The sequence below is a fragment of the Ascidiella aspersa genome, chromosome 5, assembly GCF_963924565.1.
Source record: "Ascidiella aspersa chromosome 5, kaAscAspe10.2, whole genome shotgun sequence".
Taxonomy (NCBI): Eukaryota; Metazoa; Chordata; class Ascidiacea; order Phlebobranchia; family Ascidiidae; genus Ascidiella; species Ascidiella aspersa.
The window spans coordinates 30,200,901-30,222,053 of record NC_139451.1 but is presented as its reverse complement, the minus strand read 5'-3'; positions in this window follow the sequence as shown (position 1 = coordinate 30,222,053).

Sequence of the window (21,153 nt, the reverse complement as noted above, 5' to 3'; positions counted from 1 at the left end):
AAATGCCGCTCGGTTTTTCCAGCGCCTTCATTAACGCAATTGTTGGCAACACGAATGGCCTGTTATTGTTCTGCTAATTGGCTGTAAGTTGGCTGGATGGTGCGCAACTATTTACGATCATATTAAGTCGATTGCATACTCCTCCCTCCTGCTAAATGTTTTAGCCAAATGCTTGTAAAATATAGGCGAAGCCCCTTTTACGTATCGGCACACTTACAAAAAAGTCGTCCAAGTCGGTGACATTTTAAATAAAAGTTAGTTGATTTGAACGCTTAAAACTTTATTTTTGCTCGTGATAACTTTTTAATTATTTTGCTTGGTAGAGCGAATGGCCTTTTATTGTTTTACTAATCAGCTGTAAGTTGGCTGGATGGTGCGCAACTATTTACGATTATGTTAAGTCGACTGTATAGCGTTTAAATCACTTCTGTTAGGGCTAAAGCTTATAATATAATATGGAAGAGGCTATTTACCAAAGTAGTTCAAATTGACATAATAATCTGAAGCAGTTCAAAGCGACATATAATCACTAGCGGGTGTAAGCATCAAGGCGCGATCTGAGCAACAGCCTATATGCACCTCCTGAGCTTATTTACACGGCTAACAAAGTAATTTTAATCGATTTTCCACAAGCATCATTGAAATTATGTGAAACTCAGATAATTGAATCTAATACTATACCACCACCCAAACCGAAATGGTAACCCCTACCCTACCCTAACTCAAATCAATAAATAATCACGTATTGGTGGAAGCGTTAAACAGCGTTCAGGTCAAATAGCCACTTGTATATATTATGTTAAATAGAAGCCCCTGCGGCACACAGACACACAGAAGCACCTACAAACATAATTACTTGCTTAGTTATTTAATCCAAGTCGATTTTTTATGATAAACCTTAAACCATTTTTAACTGATGTAAGTTGGTCGAAGGAACAACTACTTGCTCGTGTGAAATCGAATGTACACCGGGTTTGAAATGCTTCCAGGGAAGTTGCTATAGCCAGTTCGCTACAAAGCGTATACCAGCGAAGCTTATGCGATGTTTTTGGCATCAGTAGGTAAATGTCATCTTTGTTTTCATCAAAGGAATATCGATATGTTTGCTTTAGAACCTGAATTTAGACATTTTTTCCGACTCCTTTAAAAATCAATATATCATAGTGCTTCTGACATTTTGCGATAATTTGCTCCTGCTGATAATAAAATAAAATCTGTAAATTGCCCCGTTAATGAGAGCGTTGGTGCTTGATTTGCGACTGTATTGTAGACAGCTTGTCTGGACCAAAATGTAGCATTCAGTTTGGCATATCCCCGATGTACGCTTTATTATACTGATGAGTGGCAGCAATTTTATTTTTGTTGTTGACTTTTTTAGTCAGCCATGAATATTTTGCCATTTTTGGTTAACACTGGAAAACACATGACTTTAATCTCGAAGTAACATGTGAACGTGTTGGGAGAAAGTATTTCGTTGCCATTTTGTGACTGTATTAGTTTTAACTAAGACAATTGATTTCGGTATTAAACTAATCAGGTGACAGCTTTTTTATTTTTGTTTTTACATGATATAAACAGCCAGAATAGTTTGTAATTCTGGATGGATAGCTGGAAAACCCATAAAAAATATTCACGTAAAACAAAAAAATGAATTGTTTGGAATAAAAATGCACTTCAGTTGCCCTTATGTAACCCTATGGACATCAGTGTTAATTAATTGCCTCGTGTGTTTTTTCTGCGCGAAGGATTTAGCGGAACGATATACATTGCCTGGTCGTTGTTATGTTTCACTTTTTCCGGCCAGAAATTTACCCGGTCTAGACACGATGGCGCGTGGACGGGTGGACACGAAAACTAACTGACCCATATTAGAAACTCTAAGTCGAAACCAATTTGCAACACGAAATATCGAATTATTTCGACACCTCACTTTACAATACTGCATGAGCAACACTCAGTTCTATATTATGCCTGGCACAAGAGCTTATTTCATCTCACTATCGTTGATAACCTTAACTTTTTTCCCGTACCATATGAAACGAAACACACTCACAAATCGAACAAGAATGTTTGAAGAGAAATTATTTAATCAATACAATGTTGCTACCTTGTCGGTTTGTCCGATAATATCGGATCGGAGCCGATACCCGATACCAAGTTGTAGTATCGGTACTGCTCCGATACTAGGGTTGTATCGGTGCCGATCCGATACCAAATGGATTTCGCTAAGGCGCCAAAATCGTGTGGGGTCATAAATCAGTACAAAGTTTGCTAAAAGCGCCAAAATTAGCCAAAAATGAAGGGCTACGCATGCTAAAAATTTGGATAGAGTCAAGCTCAAAATGTTGCAGGTTAAAAATGGGGGGAGAGGGCCCAAAACTGGTACTATTCACGAGTATAAGGGTCGGCCTTTAGGCGAAAATCAAACACTGAGCAAGTGTCTTCATTAAGCATTTTTTTTTCAAAATTGGAATTGACGTGCTCCAATTATGACTTACTGGGACTTAGATCCTTTACAAATGACTTTGGCTAAATTTATTTTCACAGGATTCTACAGGGATGTCCGATTATATCGGTTCGGAGCCGATACCCGATACCAAGTGGTAGTATCGGTACTTGAACGATACTAGGGTGGTATCGGTGCCGATCCGATCCCAAATGGATTTTAGCCATGATTGATGATTTAACGCAGCGATTTTACATTGGAAAGTAAATTTATCAAAAAATAGTAGCTAACAACTGAAGTGGACTAAACTTACGTTTAAGCAAATTTTCGCCTAATAACCAGGAAAAAACATTTGACCGGGTTAATTTCATCTATTTTGCTTTTTTGAACATAGAAATGACGTAATTTGATATCGGTCAGATCGCGATACATTTTGCCAAAAATATCGGATATCGGTATCGGAATAAAGTGTGAAATATCGGACATTCCCTAAAAAAAAAAATTGTATCGAAGGCCGTCTAAATACGCAGTTTGCCAAAAGACATAATTGCTTGCACTTAATGCGATTTTTTTTTCAATAGAAAAAGAGTGGCCCAAATAACTGATAAAAAAATCATACTTTTATTTTGCAAACGTTTTTACGCACTGAAAATGGCATAAGCACTTGCCGAAACGTATGCAAAATAAAAGTACGAATCTTTTATCAGTTATTTGGGCCACTCTCTTTCTATTGAAGATTATGAACAGAACCGCGTTTAGTGTTCCTAATGTGACTTATTTTATGGATTGAGGGTATTGTACTGTTTGGAATTGTCTGATACTTAACTCCGATACGTTGGGTATTTTGGGTGGGTGACGGCTTGCTTGTTTGAATTTATTTTCCAGATTTTCGGATTCTAAACTCTTAGTTTAAACTTATTAATTGGGAGTTCGCCCGAAAAGTAATTTTCAAAAAAAATGTTTTTAGGTCCCACTTTTGTTTTCAAAAAAGTTCCGGCCCCAAATTAAACTATACACGTGATAAGAATATGGTTTTGTACTTTATTTTAACATAACTTTCCCTATAACAATGGTTTTAGTGGGTAATTTATCCCGATAGCGATAACTGCAAGTTTGAAATAAAAGTCTCGTGATTCGATCTGATACAAATTTACGTCAATACGATACAAAAATCAAAATAGATAAAATTAAAACGTTTGGGAGTAATTCTGTTCAGGTAATTAGTCCAACAACTGCTTTGGCCTTTTAGAGTTGTTTATTTATTTCTTCAGTTGTAAACCAACTATTTGCTTGAGAAATTTGCCCTACGAGGTAAAAATCGAAATTCCTTGTGATGACTTCAGTCAATAACTTGATTTAAGTGCACTTGTTACTGTTTTTAAATGACCTGACTTGATTTTATAATGACTTGAACTGAAAAGGTTGGCCTATTTGTCGTAACTGTTCGTAGGCGAAGTTTACAAAATTGAAATTTGCAAACGTACGAAGAACCTCTTTGTGCATTGAATTGAAATCTAGGTTGAACATGTATGTATGTCGAAATCCAAGAAAACTTTTTTGTGTTTGAGTCAAGCCTATCTGTTTGTCAAAATTTGCATGTATAATTAAACTGGCATATATGTGCATGCAAAGCGGTTCTGCGGTGCGGTGTTTATGAACTTTTAAGGCAATGTGCGGTAGAACGACAACTTGTGATCGAAAGCGGTGTTGTAATGGCCATTTTCGATTCCTAAAAATGTACATTAAAACCGCTCAATTTAGTTTTTAATACGTTTAAATACAAATATTCAATTATATTCAAAGTTTTTAGTGCATTAATGTAAAACTGCATGTTTATTCCACAAAATTCCATATTTTCGTATGGCGTGTGTGTCCAGTTAAAAAATCCGGGTTCTGTTGTATTAAATTTAAGCCACTAACCTTTGACCTGGAATCTTAAGAAATCGCGCAAAATAAAACCCAACAAGAAAACGTGTCATATTTTTCCAGCCATCCTGCATGACATCAGCGAATGCTTACAATATCCATACACACAAGTCAAACGAGAAATAAATTTTCAGCCCATAATTTAAAGGTTGTTTATTTGGATCGCATCTCTGCTAATTTACATGATCACTTATAAAAAGGTTTTCGATGTATGCCAGCTGCAACCCTAGCGCCAATTAATAAGTTGCGTAATGATTTATTCCGGTACGCCTTTTCAGAATTGTGAGGGGCTCATTTTACCGAGTAATGACAGAGCGCAGAAGTATTTTTGTGCCGGTTGCCAAATTATTGCCTATTAGGCAAAATGTAAGATGGAAATAACCACAGCACTGTTGCAATTAACGCAAAATATGCAACAAATCCGTCAATATAAGCGTAGATCAATTTAAATTTAGAAAAGCAATGTTTTAAGCCCTATATATATATAAACATCTAACGTAAATTGTATATGGCTTATAATACTGTATTGCATACCAATTCACACAGATTATGTCAAACACGTTTACTTTTTTAGTTATGACAAAAGCATATTAATTATATAATTTTGTTAATCTGGTGGTACAAGCCAAGCTTGTAAATAAATCGTTTCAAAATGACTTAAGTCGAATTTAAGTATTTTCTTAAATTCAACAAAATCAACTCCAAGTCAAATCACTGATATAAAAATATACGATAAACCATTTAAATTGATGAACTCGTCCGATATTATCAGCAATTACTCAACTCAAACATAAAGAAAAAGCATGTAGCAATCTAATTGTTTCATTTTTCCAAGATTTAAATTTTTTCTATAATGAATGTTAAATGAAAACACTTAATTTAACTCAGTGACTTAAGTCTAAGTTAAAATATTTTTTTAAAGACTTAAGTGAAGACAAGCCTTAATTAAAAATGATAATAATATACTAAATTATAAGTGAACTTTCAGCAAAACAGGGCGAAAAGTCATTAAGAAGAGCAATATACACCAGGGGCTGTATTTAAAAGGTCTTTTTATTCGTAGATTTACTATATTTAATATTTCAAGCTGAAAAACATGTTTGGATTACAAAAACGTGAAAGAAACACGCAGCAGTTTCGCATAGTATCGATACAGTATCGGCCACGATCTGTTTTTATCGGACATCCCCAAATAGCTCAGCATCAGTTTAAACATGTCCCTGGCCAGCCAAAAGCCCCTCTGCCAGTTATTTGCAAGCGTGCCACAAACTTGCCTTATCACGCACGCTAGCTAGAGTTGTGACGTCACACTACGCACTTCCGACGTGACGTCACCAACAGGCGATCGCGCGTCATCGCTGTCACAGAGCGAGAAATGGCGTGATTGATTGCTCGGTTGATTGATGAGCGCGGGGATTTATTCTGAGCACTGTTCAGCAGCTTATGCACGCGCGCTGACTGCTGGACTTTCCGACGGAAATCGTTTTTCTTTTTTTTCTGCTTCTGAGTTCTTTTTTTTTATCATGGGTTCGGCTGGCGGCCAAAAACGCACGTGCTCGTAACATGTAGATATCATTAAGGATGTACAATTTATCTGATTAGCTGAGTCCGATAATATCGGATCGGAGCTGATATTTCCGACGGAAATCGTTTTTATTTTTTTTTCTCTTTTTTCTGCTTCTGAGTTCTCTTATATCTTGGTTCGGCTGGCGACCAAAAACGCACGTGCTCGTAACATGTACATATCGCTAAGAATGTACGATATTTCGAATTTTATTTATCTGATCAGCACTGTCCGATAATATCAGATCGGGGCCGATACCCGATACCAAGTGGTAGTATTATGCAATGCTAATTTCTTCTTACGAAATCAAATTATTGGATGTCCGATAATATCGGGTGGCGGCCGAAAACGCACGTGCTCGCAACAAAGGACATGTCATTAAAGATTTACAACACTTGTATTTTATCACGATAGCGTTTAAGAATTGCCGATACCCGATACCAAGTGGTAATATCGCTCGACGCTAAGTGTCTTATTACGATATCGATTATTGGTTTTCAAATCTCATCGGCTGGCCACAAATACACATGTGATTAGGAACTTACGATACTTGTATTTAATAACGATAGCGTTTGAGAATTGCCGATAGCATCTGATCGGAGCCGATACCCGATACCAAGTGATAGTATCGTCGTATACTATGAACTTAAACTTAGCATGTCCGATATTATCAGATGAGAATCGACACCACATATCAAGTTCGATACTATAGGTTTTTTATTTAGATACCGAATATGGGGAACATCCGATATCAACAGACCTGAGCTAATACCCGGTGCCAAGTGACAGTTTATGTGTTTTGTTGCAACATTGTTCATAATTGGAAGTTCGATTTCGGTCGCGGCTACTACCCGAGTATATAGGTATTGTCCGATACTAGAGTGGTATCGATGCTGACACAATTTATTTATGTTTTTCAACCATGTATTACAACTTTACTAAGCGTTCTACCTTTGAAAGGTAATTTTTTTTTTCACTTGCGTATAAGGTAGCTAAGTTACCCAAAGATAAATGACATTTTTTTCTCGACAACAAGAAAACCATTAGGTTTGCTCGTTTTAATTTTCTACATTTGCTTGTTTGACCACAGCAATGATGCGAATCATCCGTAATACTATATGATTTTGAACACAATACACTGTTTCTCGAGCAATTTCAATAAAATCTATAAAAGCTTTACCATTCGATAAAAAACATTACACACGGTTGAAATATATATCAATTTGTTATCGTATATTGTCACCAATACTAAAATAGAATATAGGACGAGTTTTACGCTACCAGTTTACATCAGGTATCGGCTCCGATCCGAAAGTTGAAGTCCCCTTAGGTGAGGTTTAACTTCCTTTTCTTGTCGTGACTTGGAAAATGCCAAAGTACTGCGAACTGATTAGAAAACGTGTAGTTTTTTGTCAAGATAACCTCGGATTTCCTAACCGTGAAGTAAATGAAGGGCATTTTGAGCGGAACATTTTTTTGCAGTTTGCAAAAACAAAAACGTTGTTTCATTGAGTGCCGTTTGGATAATTGCGATTTTTATTTCTTTTGAACTTTCTACCAATTATAAGAAAACGTAACGTAAAAGTAGATCGTAAAGGATTGCACAGCGGGAGCACAAAAAGGGATTTCACGACATGGGGCAATAAGTAAGAATATAACTAGTTTTGTTTTTAGGTTTCTACTCAGGATGGTCTTAAAGATACAGCAAAACGACGCTGGAATTTTTAAACATTAAATTACCCACGCGAGTTATAACTGCTGATTTATTAAATGGCTCAGGTCTGGTTATAAGATAGTCATATGAAACGTATGTATTTAAGCGTTCCCATGCAAGTGAAAGGACAAAAACTAATTTGGGTTCAAATTTCTCGTATATTTTTGTGGCGAATTCGAATCACGTTTTTCAGGGAATAATTTTGCGGCGTTAATCGAAAGCATATTATTCAAAAGCCTATCGAAATGACAGGCATAATTATTTGAAGTATCTCGTTTGGCTTAGATTTCGTATAGTGAACAAAATAGGTTAAATTTTCCAAAAATGGGGCGATCATTTTTCATCAGCACATTTTTAAAGGACCAATTAACGTTATAGGAAATACCTTTATAGAAGATATCTCGTTTTATTTTGTTGGCATAAACAAGCCGTGAAAAACTAACACTTTTTTCTAAAAACTGTATATGTAAATGGGCAACACTAGTGTAAGATACAACACAGCTTTACAATGATTAAAAACCTATGCCAAAATAAATGGAATATATTTTTGTCTTGGCCATGGATGGGCGTAGTTTGCCAAAGCGTGCAGAAATCGTGTAACGGCATTTTGCGGGTTCTTTGCACCAGGCATTGCTACGTGCTCTTTTCCACGGGTTCAGGGACCAAAAATGCGATTTTTCAGCTTACGGCCAAATGCACGCGACACGAATTACAGCGAACTGCCAAAATTTGACACGCGACAGAATTACAGCGAACTGCCACAATTTGACACGCGACAGAATTAGCAGTGTCACGGTTATACCGCAAACGTTTTTGACTTTTATACCCAAATGCAGATTATATAGCAGAAGTTAGCGTTCTTGTACCTATTCCTAGATAGCAGTAGCTTGTTATAAAAGGGCAATTTATTGTTCCTGGTAGGCTACGCTACATTGTGGCAAAACCAAAGTACTACATTAAACAAAATCAGGGCTTGGTAACTCTGTCGAAGAGTCGACAATTATAAATGATTAATGTTAAAATATTAAGTGACTGCTTATGCAATATGCAATTGCACTGTAAGCCAGCCAATGGTTGGAATTTTTAACACCAATGTTAAAATATATACTGCTAATAAAATAATAATTTAGCCTATAGTGTTTTAAAAAATACATAATAGCGCAATTAAAACGGAAGAGGCATGTAAACCGATCAAACAGTGGAACATTTTCAACCATAAACTTAAAATCAAGTTGTCGCAACGTATATAGCCGAAAAGTCAACACCTTTATTTTTTTCATTTATACTTTCTAAATATATCTTCTATTATTAACACAACTTTAAAAAAAAATCTCTTATGTTTTTTCTAAAAAAAAACTCTTACGTTACCCTGCTTTGAGTTTCTATTTGAAGTTGCCATTATAAAACAACACAAAAATCACAACGTAGATAGCCAAATTTACTTAATCACCAATATTTGAGATACCGTAACCGCTTGTAAATCATGACAAAAAATCCTAACATAGCTATGTGTTGTTTTAAAACAAGTATAGTAAGACGAATAGGAAATGCGAACTTTGATTTGTTGTATTTTTTAATCTTGTGTTTTATTACAAACAGCTATAATAGCTTACCTATCAAAATTGCGAGAACTGTGTTTTTTCTGGTATTTCGTTTTTAAACTTATTACGACACTTCATATTTTCCCTGTAAAATAAGTCCAAGAAAAAATGCTTTTTACAATGACCTAAAAGCAATGAGCACATAGTCGTATACTCCTGCATTGAATACAGTATAAATCTTAACCTATAAGCATAACAAAAGAAAAAAATGCAAACAATTTATTGACCCAGACCCGTGGTAGGAAAAAGTTACAGCGCCGGTATAGGGGAATAACGCTAAGGAGGAGCTATCACACTGCAAAACATAGTGTTGGCCGTGTCCAATTTTTGAATTTGTTATTTTATATTTATATAAAGACGGAACTACGGAATTATGCGTTGTATGGTTGGTGATATCAAATGCGTACAGACCCAAGATTCAAGTTAATAATAAATCGCGTGTGGACACATTTTTCTTTTGTAGTACTATATTAACATATCATTTTTGGGTTAAACAAAATGTCAAAGATGCTGACTTCTGAACTGAAAAAGGCTGGAAGGTACTGACTGAGTGATTAGATGTAATGCACGTTTTAAAAATAGATCAACGTTAATAGGCAAAATTACAAACAATATACTTTTCAAAAATATTAACAACCCTGCTCTGACCTTGGAATGACAAAACTGCTGTTTATTAGATGTAGTGTTCCTACAGTTCCAAATTATTAAATTATTGAACAATGTAGAATTGCTTTAAACCGCGGAATTTTTTATGTAAAACACTTCAAACCAACAGTGCTGCTATTTAGATGCATTTTTAGTGTTTTTATGTCCTTTCAGGTGAACTATGCTTGAAAAATTGCAGTTTTTCAAACCTCATTAATGCAAGTGGCAGATTACGTATAGACAAATAAGTAAGATGTTGTGTATACCTTGGTCATCTAAGGGTCTCTGTTAGAATAAAATGAAATAAATAAATTACTGACTTTTTTTGTTATGTAAGATAATTTTTTTCCGCCATTTAAAGTAGCGACATTTTTGCAGACGAGCCTAGCCATTTTGTAACATTTTCCCCCAAGTTTACGTGCCACCAACCGCCACATTGTGGAGTTGTAGTAAGGTGTAATTCAAGTAAGGCGGTATAGGGTTTTTATCATGCAAATAACAATTGACATTTCTTTCAGCTTTTAACGTGCCGACCAACCGCCACATTTTGGTGTTGAAGTAAGGTGTAAATCAAGTGATATGGTATAAGGTTTTTAGCATGCAAATTACATTTGTCATTTCTTTCCGCTTAAGGTTACAATTCATGTTCTTGCAATTAGATTGTGACGTCACTTAAAAGGTCGGTAAATTCCAACATGCACGAGATTAGAACCCATGACCTTCCGTCCACATGACAAAACGTGTTCGCAATTGTACACACGCCTTTCAGGCATGACAAGCAATCTAGATGTGTTGGTTTAGTGCAGTGCTCTTCAACCGGTGTGCGAAAAGACATACAAGGGTGCATAACAAACGTTTAATGAACAATTAATATTTGACATTCAGGATAATAAAAAATAGATGTAGGATTCAACTGATACAAATGAACCTCTGTATTTCTTTAAAATGTTGATGCGGCAGCTCCGCTCGGTTTAATTAACATGATGATCAATTATGCATAATTATTTTTATACCGCTTTTTACTTCAGTTTGCCTTTTAAGTAAACAGGGTACATGAGGTTGTCACAACAACTTTAAGGGTTCACCAAAAAAGGTTGAAGAGCACTGGTTTAGTGCACACAAGACTTAGCAGTGTTTCTCAAATATTTTTGTTTCGTTACTGCAAGGAAGCAATTGGTCAATATCAATCAACCTTGTTTAAAAAATGTACTATTGTAAATTGCATTAATTACTAAACAATCATACCCATGTGTATAACTGGAAGTGTTGTAACAACTGGTGTCATTGAATGAATTAAGTGCACTTAAGTCCCTGTTTTCAAATATCCTATATTGATTTTATTGTTTTGGTTAAACATGACTTGACGTAGCTTAAGTCGTTGATCAAACGATCTAGGTTTAAATAAATGTTTTCATTGAGAAATTATTTTGAAACTTTGGGATATGTATCTTAATTTTGGCACTAACAAGCTACTCGGACAAGTTTACCAGTTTTATTATTTTAACGTTTTATTTGCATAACAAAGACTTGACTTGGACTTGACTTGTTATTGAATTTAAAATGACCTGACTAGGACTTGACTTAAAGATAATTGAAAAGTGTAACTTAAAAATGATTGTTTACAGCCCCGACAACTGTAGGCTTCTCAAAAGTGTTACTGACCAACCAGAGCGGCACACTTTTCATAGTACAATTTTAACCTTCAGAAGGGCTAACCCTAATCAGTTTATCAATTAAGGATTCTCCATGTAGCAACTCTAAATGCTCTCAGTGTTGCGTTAGAATATTACTAAAAACAATCATAGAACAACTTCTTAAGTTACATTTAAAAGTTTACCAAAAATTGATTAATTTGAAGGCTGATCACCAATTGTTAAAATCAAGTGGTCTATCGTTAGGGTATCCCAAATTACCAGCCTAACTTATTTGATTTTCTTACCGAAAATTCAATGCGATTTCAAATAACTAAACATTAATGGATTCTAATAAATACTTGACAAGAACTATCACGCAATCGGCACGCATTCAAAAATACCCGATTCATCAACTTTATCAGATTCCTTGAATTCGATTTGGCAATAAAGGGACAAAAACAAAACATCGGTGAATTTTATTTAAGGTTTACAGTTATTAAACCTAGGAATCGGGCGATTCTAACTAAAATGTTTGTTTTCATTAACTTGATCAATATTTTAACCCTTCTTGTTTTAAATTCCGTACACCTGAATTCCGCCATTTAAAGAAGTGACGTTTTGCAGACGAACTTGGCCATTTTGTAACATTTTGATCGAACGATTCAAAATGGCCAAAGCTTTTCCTGTTTTAAGTTTCCCGTTCGACAATCAATGCAATGCACTTTAAAGTCAATTGGCGGAGTATCTATCATTAATATCTATAGGTGATATAAAAGTATTGACATTACTTTCGTGATTAGTAACTATTTATTTTATTGCGTAGTATGACAATAACTAGTTAGTGTAACATTTTGCCGTTTAATTTTTAATCTGTTTTAGGTCGAATATTAAATACTTTAAATTAATTCATGAATTATTGCTAGTTAAAAAATTGGAAATTATTTTTTCAGTAATTTGTAAATTGCAAATTGCAATAAAAAGTATGTGTAGTTTAAAAACAATATGCAAAAACAGAATATAAAGTAGCATTTGTTGATTTAGACTAATAACTATAATTGCAAACTGAAACTGATAAATATGTTTTTAAAACGCTTGTTGACTAATATTATTTTTGAGTTATAAATCACAAGTTTAATAAATCCAATTGCAAACACCGTCGCAAAACAAGAAAATTTTCTTCAAAAAGGCTTTTCATGGAAAACAACTTCAATGAACCCTGTTATTAGAGCTTCAAATTTGCTCTGTGCCCCTTTGCGGTAACCTTTACATTCCAAAAACTATTTCAAAAAATTCCCAGTGATGTCATAGCGCTGTATTAACCTTTTTGCATTGCGTTCAGCTTTTCACGAATTCGGTAATTATGCCCAACTTTCAAATAACACAGTTCCTGCAAAAAAGGTGAATTTTTCAGCACAGTTCTCGACTACTGCTGGATATTTATAGCAAGACCTAATTTCGATGCAAATTCAAAATTTGCAGAATTTGTCTCAGAGTGCAAATATGTTTCCACGAATAGCTGCTCCTGTAGGCTAATATCGATTTTTAAGAAGTAAGATTTCAACTGATCTACTGAATGCAAGGATTTAAATTAGTTGCCTTTTAGCACTTGATAAAATGTACTATATAAATATAATTTTTAACTTTTTGCAAACATGCTCAAATGATTTTTTTTTGGTTTTTAAAAGAGGTTAACAGTCTTAAAGTGATTGGTAGATTGTCTACAATTTTTGGTTAACGAAGTAAACTGCGATTTTTTTTGTTCTTTTTTTTTAATTGTTTTTTATTAATAATAATATTCTTGTTTTGATATATTTACTTCAACAGTTCACATGCAATCGATATCACCATAAGCAAATTTGACAAGGTTACGTAACATGAGATCTTCATTTAAAGTTAACAAAACACATTTAATTAATTCCTTTTTCATACTTTTCTCACCTATTTATTTTGGGTAAATCTTAAATCTTTCGATAGCTGAACCAATCGAGTATTTACAATATTAAACTAGATAAAAACAATGTTTTGTGCAAAACAGCATTTTGAAAAAAGTAATGGAGGAATTGCATATAAAATTAAAAAAAAACGTTTAACATTATAATCACAATTATAAGGACGTTTATACATGTTTAAAACGGCCTTATCATTGTGTTATACAAAGATGCATATTTCTAACCATATTATGGAGGGTTGCATATAAAATTTAAACAAAATTCAAGAATATATTCCCAATAATAAGGACGTTCTAGTGTTTAAAACGGCATCGACTATTGTATTGACCGCCCCAGCCCCCTTATGCTTACATTTAAGCCTTGTGTGTCGAATAAATTGCGCCCAAAAGTTTTGCAAACCTGGGCCGCGAACAAGCTCAGCAAACCAGTTGTGCTTGTGTTCTAACCAAATTTGCTTTTTGTTAAAGTGTTTTCAACGTTAAATTAAATTAAAAACAATATTTTATAGAAAACAACAGATTTTAAACCAAATTATGGCGGAGTTTTAAACAAAATTCAACCTTATATTTACAATTTTAAGGACGTTTATAAATTCTTAAAACGGCCTCAAATCTTGTATGGATCGCACCAGTCCCATTATGCTTAAACCACATCCCAAACTTTTTTTATTCCGAGGCCCAATACTTTTTTACAAAACAGATCTTTATTAGGATTTTTTCCTTGCAACAAATGGAGCTTTAATAAGTTTGCAGTCTCTCAAAGTTAAACAACTCGCACGCAGAGTTTTCACAAGATATTTTACATATGCCAAGAACTATTTTAGTACCACAAAATATATAGTTGCAATATTTTCAAATAGCTCTATGGCCCATTTAAAATAGACTCATGGCCGTCTAATGGGCCATGGCCCACAGTTTGGGAACCACTGGCTTAGATAAAGCCTTGTACGCCAAATCGCACAGGCAGACTGATTGATCGCCCCCCCCCAAAACCGGTAGCCAACCTTACACAGAAACATCTCGCAGGCTTAGACGGAATAAAAGAGCGCCAAGCCTTCATCAAACACAGCACTGTATTTGACAATCACACCAAGGAGCCGATCACGGTTAAAAACACGCCCTTCATGTGCCTTCGAAATCCCTTGAAGAGTCGATCGCTCAAAATTTGACGTTTTTTTTGCTATCGTATTGTTTGCCTAAACTTAGCGGACATGCGCTTTAATTTGCTTTTTCGCCGTTGATAGCATTTAATACGCTGGTGTTGGCGTTTCGTTTGCTCGATTGATGCATCGATACCCACTTTCGCCAAGTTTTTACCATTATAATGCCTTGCTGACGCATATTGTTTAAACCCTTATTGGCTTAAGGATTACGTTTTACCCTGTCTTCATATATCTTCGCAGTTATTTGTTTTACATTTCTGTATCATTTTTTTACCTATACCATTTTGATGAAGACGTTTTAATATGAACTTGTATCATAATCAGTTAATGTATTAACTGACACATTAACTGATTAACACATTTTTTCGCTTTGAGATTTATTACCAAGATACATTATAGATTTGTGCAAGCTGTACCTTTTTTCTATCTTAATTTCTAAAACCTATTCCTAAAAAAATTAGGATTTTCACTAAAATCAGTATACTACTTTTCCAGTTTTAATTCAATACTCCATTTTCATTTTTCTCCATTTTTAACCCGGTAAAATACGTTACATATTTTAAAATAGCTATAGCAGTCTTGTAATGAATTAAGCCAATGACTTGATTTAAGTGCACTTAAGTCACTGTTCAAATGACTTAACTTGACTTAAGTCACTGTTCAAATGACTTAACTTGACTTAAGTCACTGTTCAAATGACTTGGCTTGTCTTAGTGAATTAAATCAAATGAATTAGTTTGAAAAAAAGGGTTTTTCCTTTAACATTTTATTATGAAAACAAGCTATTTATCTGAATTTCTGCATTCAAAACATTTAGGTTACTGCTTGCTATTTTTTTTTTTATTTAAGTGAGTTATTTCTCATAATCAAACGAGTCAACCAAGCTTAATAGTTTAACGTAATTTTTTTTATGACATAACTTGGCTTGAATTTACTTGGTCTAATTAATTATGATTTGACCGGAACTTGACTTGATATTTATTCACAAAGACTTGAACTTGATTAATTTAAAAATGATGTTTACAACACTGATAGGTAAATACCTGTAAGTTCTTTGACAGTCTGAAAAAATATTTTCGAGGTTTTCAATTATTGCGATCCAAGGTCGACGCAATTCCTCCAACACAGTGCGTTGTTTTCAGCTTAGTAATCCTCCATTCTGTCGCATCAAACATCGCTTTTGAAGTATCCAATTGCCAATCGCAGCCTTATAGTGATTTCATTGTGGCCTAATACTTTATTTTTTCGTAAAAAGTTCAGTGTTTTCCTGTGTTAAGAAATTGCTATTTTAAAAGCTAGGCGTAAGCTGTAACGAAAATTTATGAGAACTATTCGGTCGAGCTTATCGTTTCATTCCACATGAAATTAGTAATATTGCTAAAATAAATATAAAGAGTCACATTACCTGAAGATGATACAAGCTCGTATCGAAACGTCTTAAGAATCAAGATGATTTCGATATACTCGACCTTTTGGCTTTGACATTTATTATCAAATTATAAAGAGGTTGTACAAACTGAATATGTAAAAAAGAAGATATCTCCCCGCCCTAAAGCACGTTAATGACGACAATGACTTCGAATGATAGCAAATGGTAGAGACTGATGAAGTAGAGACTGATGATGCCGTGATTGGCGAAATATATTTCCCTTTTATAAACTAGAACCTATAGTGACTGATTTTGACTGAGACAAGAAAGTCTAAAGTATATATAAAGAGGTTGTTAACATACACGCATTTTTAAGAAACATTTTTTTTGGACTATTTACCTTTTTCATAGGCTATTTTCACATGCAACCATTTTTATTTTATATCGGAATATTTACACCAGATAATTAGTCCTATACCTATTAAATTTTTCCTACATGTTTAGCAATTATCTACCAAAATTAACCCAATAAGCTATTTTGCATAGAATTATCTTCTAATTTTTTACGTTGAATATTATAATAAGCAGTCGTTAAATTCAAATAAACATCTAAAACCTCCGCGTTTTCCTTATATTTTAACTTTCTAATATTGCAGCTGAAAATTTGTAAATATCTAAACCAGGGGTGTACAACTCAAACATGCCGACGTGCCAATTTTTATCTTATAACTTCTTCCCGTGCTAAAGTTTAACTATTTTTTTTTAATATCAAAAGCGCTTTTATACAAAAAATAAAAACAGTATAGTGTTATAATATAAGAATATAAGAAGTAATTGTTTGTTGTCGTAATTGCTGGGATTGCTTTGTATTGTGAATAAACAATGACAATTGGCTGTATAACAAATTTAGCTTTTTTGACAATTGGCTGTATTTTTGAGGGGCTTGCGTGCCATTTTTTATTACGTCGCGTGCCACATTTGGCACGCGTGCCTCATGTTGGACACCCCTGATATAAGCAGTTCAATTCAATACAGTTGCTGCTGAAATTAAAAACACATGATAGTAGATATATAACGCAAAAAAGCAATTACATAATTTATCTTATAAGTCGAGCTGTTTATACGAAGCCTATTTTTAGTAAGAATATATCAATGCCAATACTCGAATGTCGGTAGCATTTCGAACCTTTTAAATAAATTTTAAATTTCGAATATATCTTTATTCATCTTTAACATTCTGACAACGTCTAACTACAGCCTGCGACAATTATGCTTCAAAGTCTATATTAATTCTTCAAAACCTGTCTAAGGTGCTCGTTGCTCCTTTAAAACGAGCTGGAGCCGGTCAAGGTTACTTTTAATAGTTTCAAAGTGAAATCTCCGGCCATTCCAAGGCCCTTCAACTTTGACGAGACTAATTCCGACTGATTAATCGTGCGACGAAACTCTAGCGCTCGTCTGAAACGTGAAGGGGTTAGTCTGCGATATCGAATTTACTCCGGTCATTAATTGTTGGTCAGACGGTCAACTCCGTGATTCGGAAATGGGAACATTAACCTAGGATACATTCATCAATTCATTTAGCAACAAAATAACGAAAGTTCCGTAAAAATACGTCGAAACAAAGTACTTTTACAGAGGGTACAAATGCGCAACGTACATACATCGGTTCTCGAAAAAATGGCGCCTTTTGGGATCCAATTGAAACATTAAATTATAAATATGTAAATCAGGTGGCGCTCTTTAACGACATCTTGTAAAATCTTGACAGGTTTTCGCACAACCGTGCTTCATCAAGTTGAAGTAGGAAATTAAGCACGGGTGTACGAAAGCTTGTCAAGATTTTAATGCAATTTGTCGTTAAATAAAGCCATTAGATTTCCAGACTTATAATTATACAAACACGGCTACGAAAAACGATTGATTAAATTCTTTTTAAAGCAAGCTTAATTCAACGATCAAATATCCTATAAAGTTTACAAAAGCTGCATTGTAAGCAAAATTGAATTTTTTTATTAAAGTTAATTTATTAAATTTATATATACATCTGTGGAGCATAATTGACGTAGAACGAATGTCAACGCCTATACGCAGGATTTTGAAGGTTTGAATGATTTTCTATTGATTTTCAACAAATAAATCTTTTAAGTAGAATAAATTTGGGCGTGGTGTTGTTACGTTACCTAGTGAAGGCATCCTGGATGTGCAGCCGAAACGCAGGTCCAACAAATAAATACCAGAAGAACTTATGTTTAGTTAATAGATATGGCGTTCAACTTTTATTCAAAATTGCAATTAAAACCTGTGTATTGTTTTCAAACTTTTCTTAACTATCTCGCAAGTCTCAAACATTTTCCAGGGTTTAAGGCCACTTTTAATGACCATCTCATTAATCACAGCGGCGGTTAAATAATAAACCTTGACCAGATCAAATCTCCAAGCGTCTATAATAGCGCGCGACAGATCCTGGCTAAATAAGACAATCTGAAAAGTCCAGCTTTTTTGAGTTCACTCCATCCATCAACACTCGAGAAAGCACAGCCGGATTGTTCGGCCAGCCAGCCGGCCAAACTTCGCTCTCACAGTTTACACCTTAACTCCAAGTAATTTAGTGACTTCTAATGCACAAATGAAGGCCTTGAGCTCACATTTCCCTGCACATGTCCAGACTGCCTTCCCTTAATTGGGAAAAAAGGCATATTTCACAAGTTCGCCACCCCTCTAAGGGCTTGCACAGCCGGCCTCAGCGATGCAACGATTTGTCCAAACCCAAACCCCTGTCAGGTGCACACCCTGGGAAGGGGTAGGATTTTTGGGGTAGCCCCATAATGGCGTAGGGGCCCACCACGGGGTTCGTTAACTTTTTAGTGTTTTTTGTATTTCTCTAACAGCTTTGCTGGTGAGTAAGGCAAGATATATAATATTTTAATTTGAGATTTTTTTATATATTAATTGGACTGTTTTTGAAGCTACATAAAGTTCATCTTTCTGTGTTTATTTTGACGTACAACTGCTAAGGTTATGGGCTACGAACCGGACAAGGTTTAATTTTACAGCTCCAGAGCACTATCATATCTTCAGGGAGTGATTGAACTGATATAAGACCATTGGCGCTGTTAGCATACCTATTTTCGAAATAATAAATATACAACACATGTATTAACCAATCAACCAATAAATTAAAAGTTTTCTAAACAATATTGAAACAAAATGAAGTGAATAAAATTCCTAAAAAGAATGCCACACGAACAAAGCACAGCTTAACAAAAAAAATGCATTCAAATTAAAAAAAACACATGTATAAACTGTAACAACACACAATGAGTATAAAAACGAAAAAAATCAATTATGAAACAGAAGGGTCACGAACAAAGCGCAGTTTAACAAAAAAAATACATTCAAATTAAAAAAAATCAATGAATAAACTGTAACAACACACAATAAATATAAAAACGAAAAAAATCAATTAAAAAACAGGAGGGTCACGAACAAATATCTCCCTCCCTTGTGTAAATTCTTGACCCGTCCCTTGCCTCAAAACGCCGTATATACGGGAGCACTCTGCGTCTACAAACAGCAGCCGTAGCGCCTAGCTCTGATAAACGAGCCCAGTCATTGTCAAGGGTTATCGATGGGACGGTCGGGCCTTTTGCCGGGGCAAGTGCGGCGACGGCGGACGCGGCGCCCGGGGCCAGCTAGAGTTCAGATGACGTCACAAGGTACGATTGAGCACCCGGGGCAGAGCGCTTAACCCTTTAATCCCAACTCGGCTGTTTGAAAAGCGTGCTTAAATACCGCTTGCATTTTCCAACGCTCAAGATTCAGATTGAATATATTTTGGAGCATCTTGCAAACATTAAAAACAAAACATACACAAAAATATTTCCCAATACTTAAAGCGTGAAAAAACGTGGTTCCGACTTGGACTTAAGAGAGTTGTGAAACCGATTTTAGTTAGAATTTTGGCCAAATCGGGGATTGTTGGATGATTAGTTGAACGTAGTTAAATACCAGAGCCCATACAGAAGAATATAATGTTGTTAAATTGTATAAGGTTTTGTATTTTTTATCCTTGACTAAAACCTTTAAGTATTAATAACTACATCACCGTTGTGTAGAAGCCTATTTCTGTTAGATATTTTGAGATTTTCTAAAAACAAAGGGTACGCCAACAACTCATTGGTTTCAAGACTATTTAAAAGTGAGTATATGTATATAGCATGTGTGGTACACATGTTTGGCAAAACGAGGATGATTTTTGTTGAATTAAGCGCAACAGTTCACCAAAGCGATACGTGAAAATCAACAAAATGTGTCAGACTTGCCAAGTGTTTGGTGCGACTGAGCAAGCCAACCTAATTAAATCGAGACATCTTTCCATCTTCTTATTTACGTCTTCCAGCCAAAACTTGGCATACCTGAAGTCCAGCTGAACCAGCCCTGGTTTGTTTTGGCTCGGCTCTTTAGTCTGTGGGAAATGGCCGGCCGACTGACAGTTATTTGAAGACGGCTCTAATTGACGGTGAAAGCGACGTCTAGATGCCCTAACGTCTTTTGTTTTTACATGAACGGCTATTTCTGTTTAACAGACAGGAGGTTATAAATGAAATGGGGTATCTCTAAACAGCGTACAATTCCCACTAATACTTTTTAAACCTTTTAAAGCAATTCGAGTTATCAGTTAATACTTTCCATTTATTTAGATTTAAATAATAAAAAAAGTCAAAACTTTGGAAAATATGATAAACATATCTAATTAAGCGCAACCGTATATAGTTACTTAGGTTTGTGGCTTTTAATTAATTAAGGAAATACTGTCCTTCAATTATGGCCAATTTTTCCTTTAATCACTTCTATCATTTTAATACAAACCATCTTTGAATTATTTACTAAAACATATGAATGTTGTTACCGTATATTAAAAGGTGTGGTTTATTGATTTTTGCAAGTTTTGACATCAATACAAACAAGCAAAAACGAAATTAAACGCGGAGAACAGGAGGGAAGCAACACCAAAACACAATTTTCACGTTTCCGATAAACATCAGAGTAAAGTGACAATTTTACTCCCCTTAACTATAGCGCAATAATTAAACCCAGCATAACTACGATACTTCGAAGCGGTTGCATTGGAGCTTGCTCA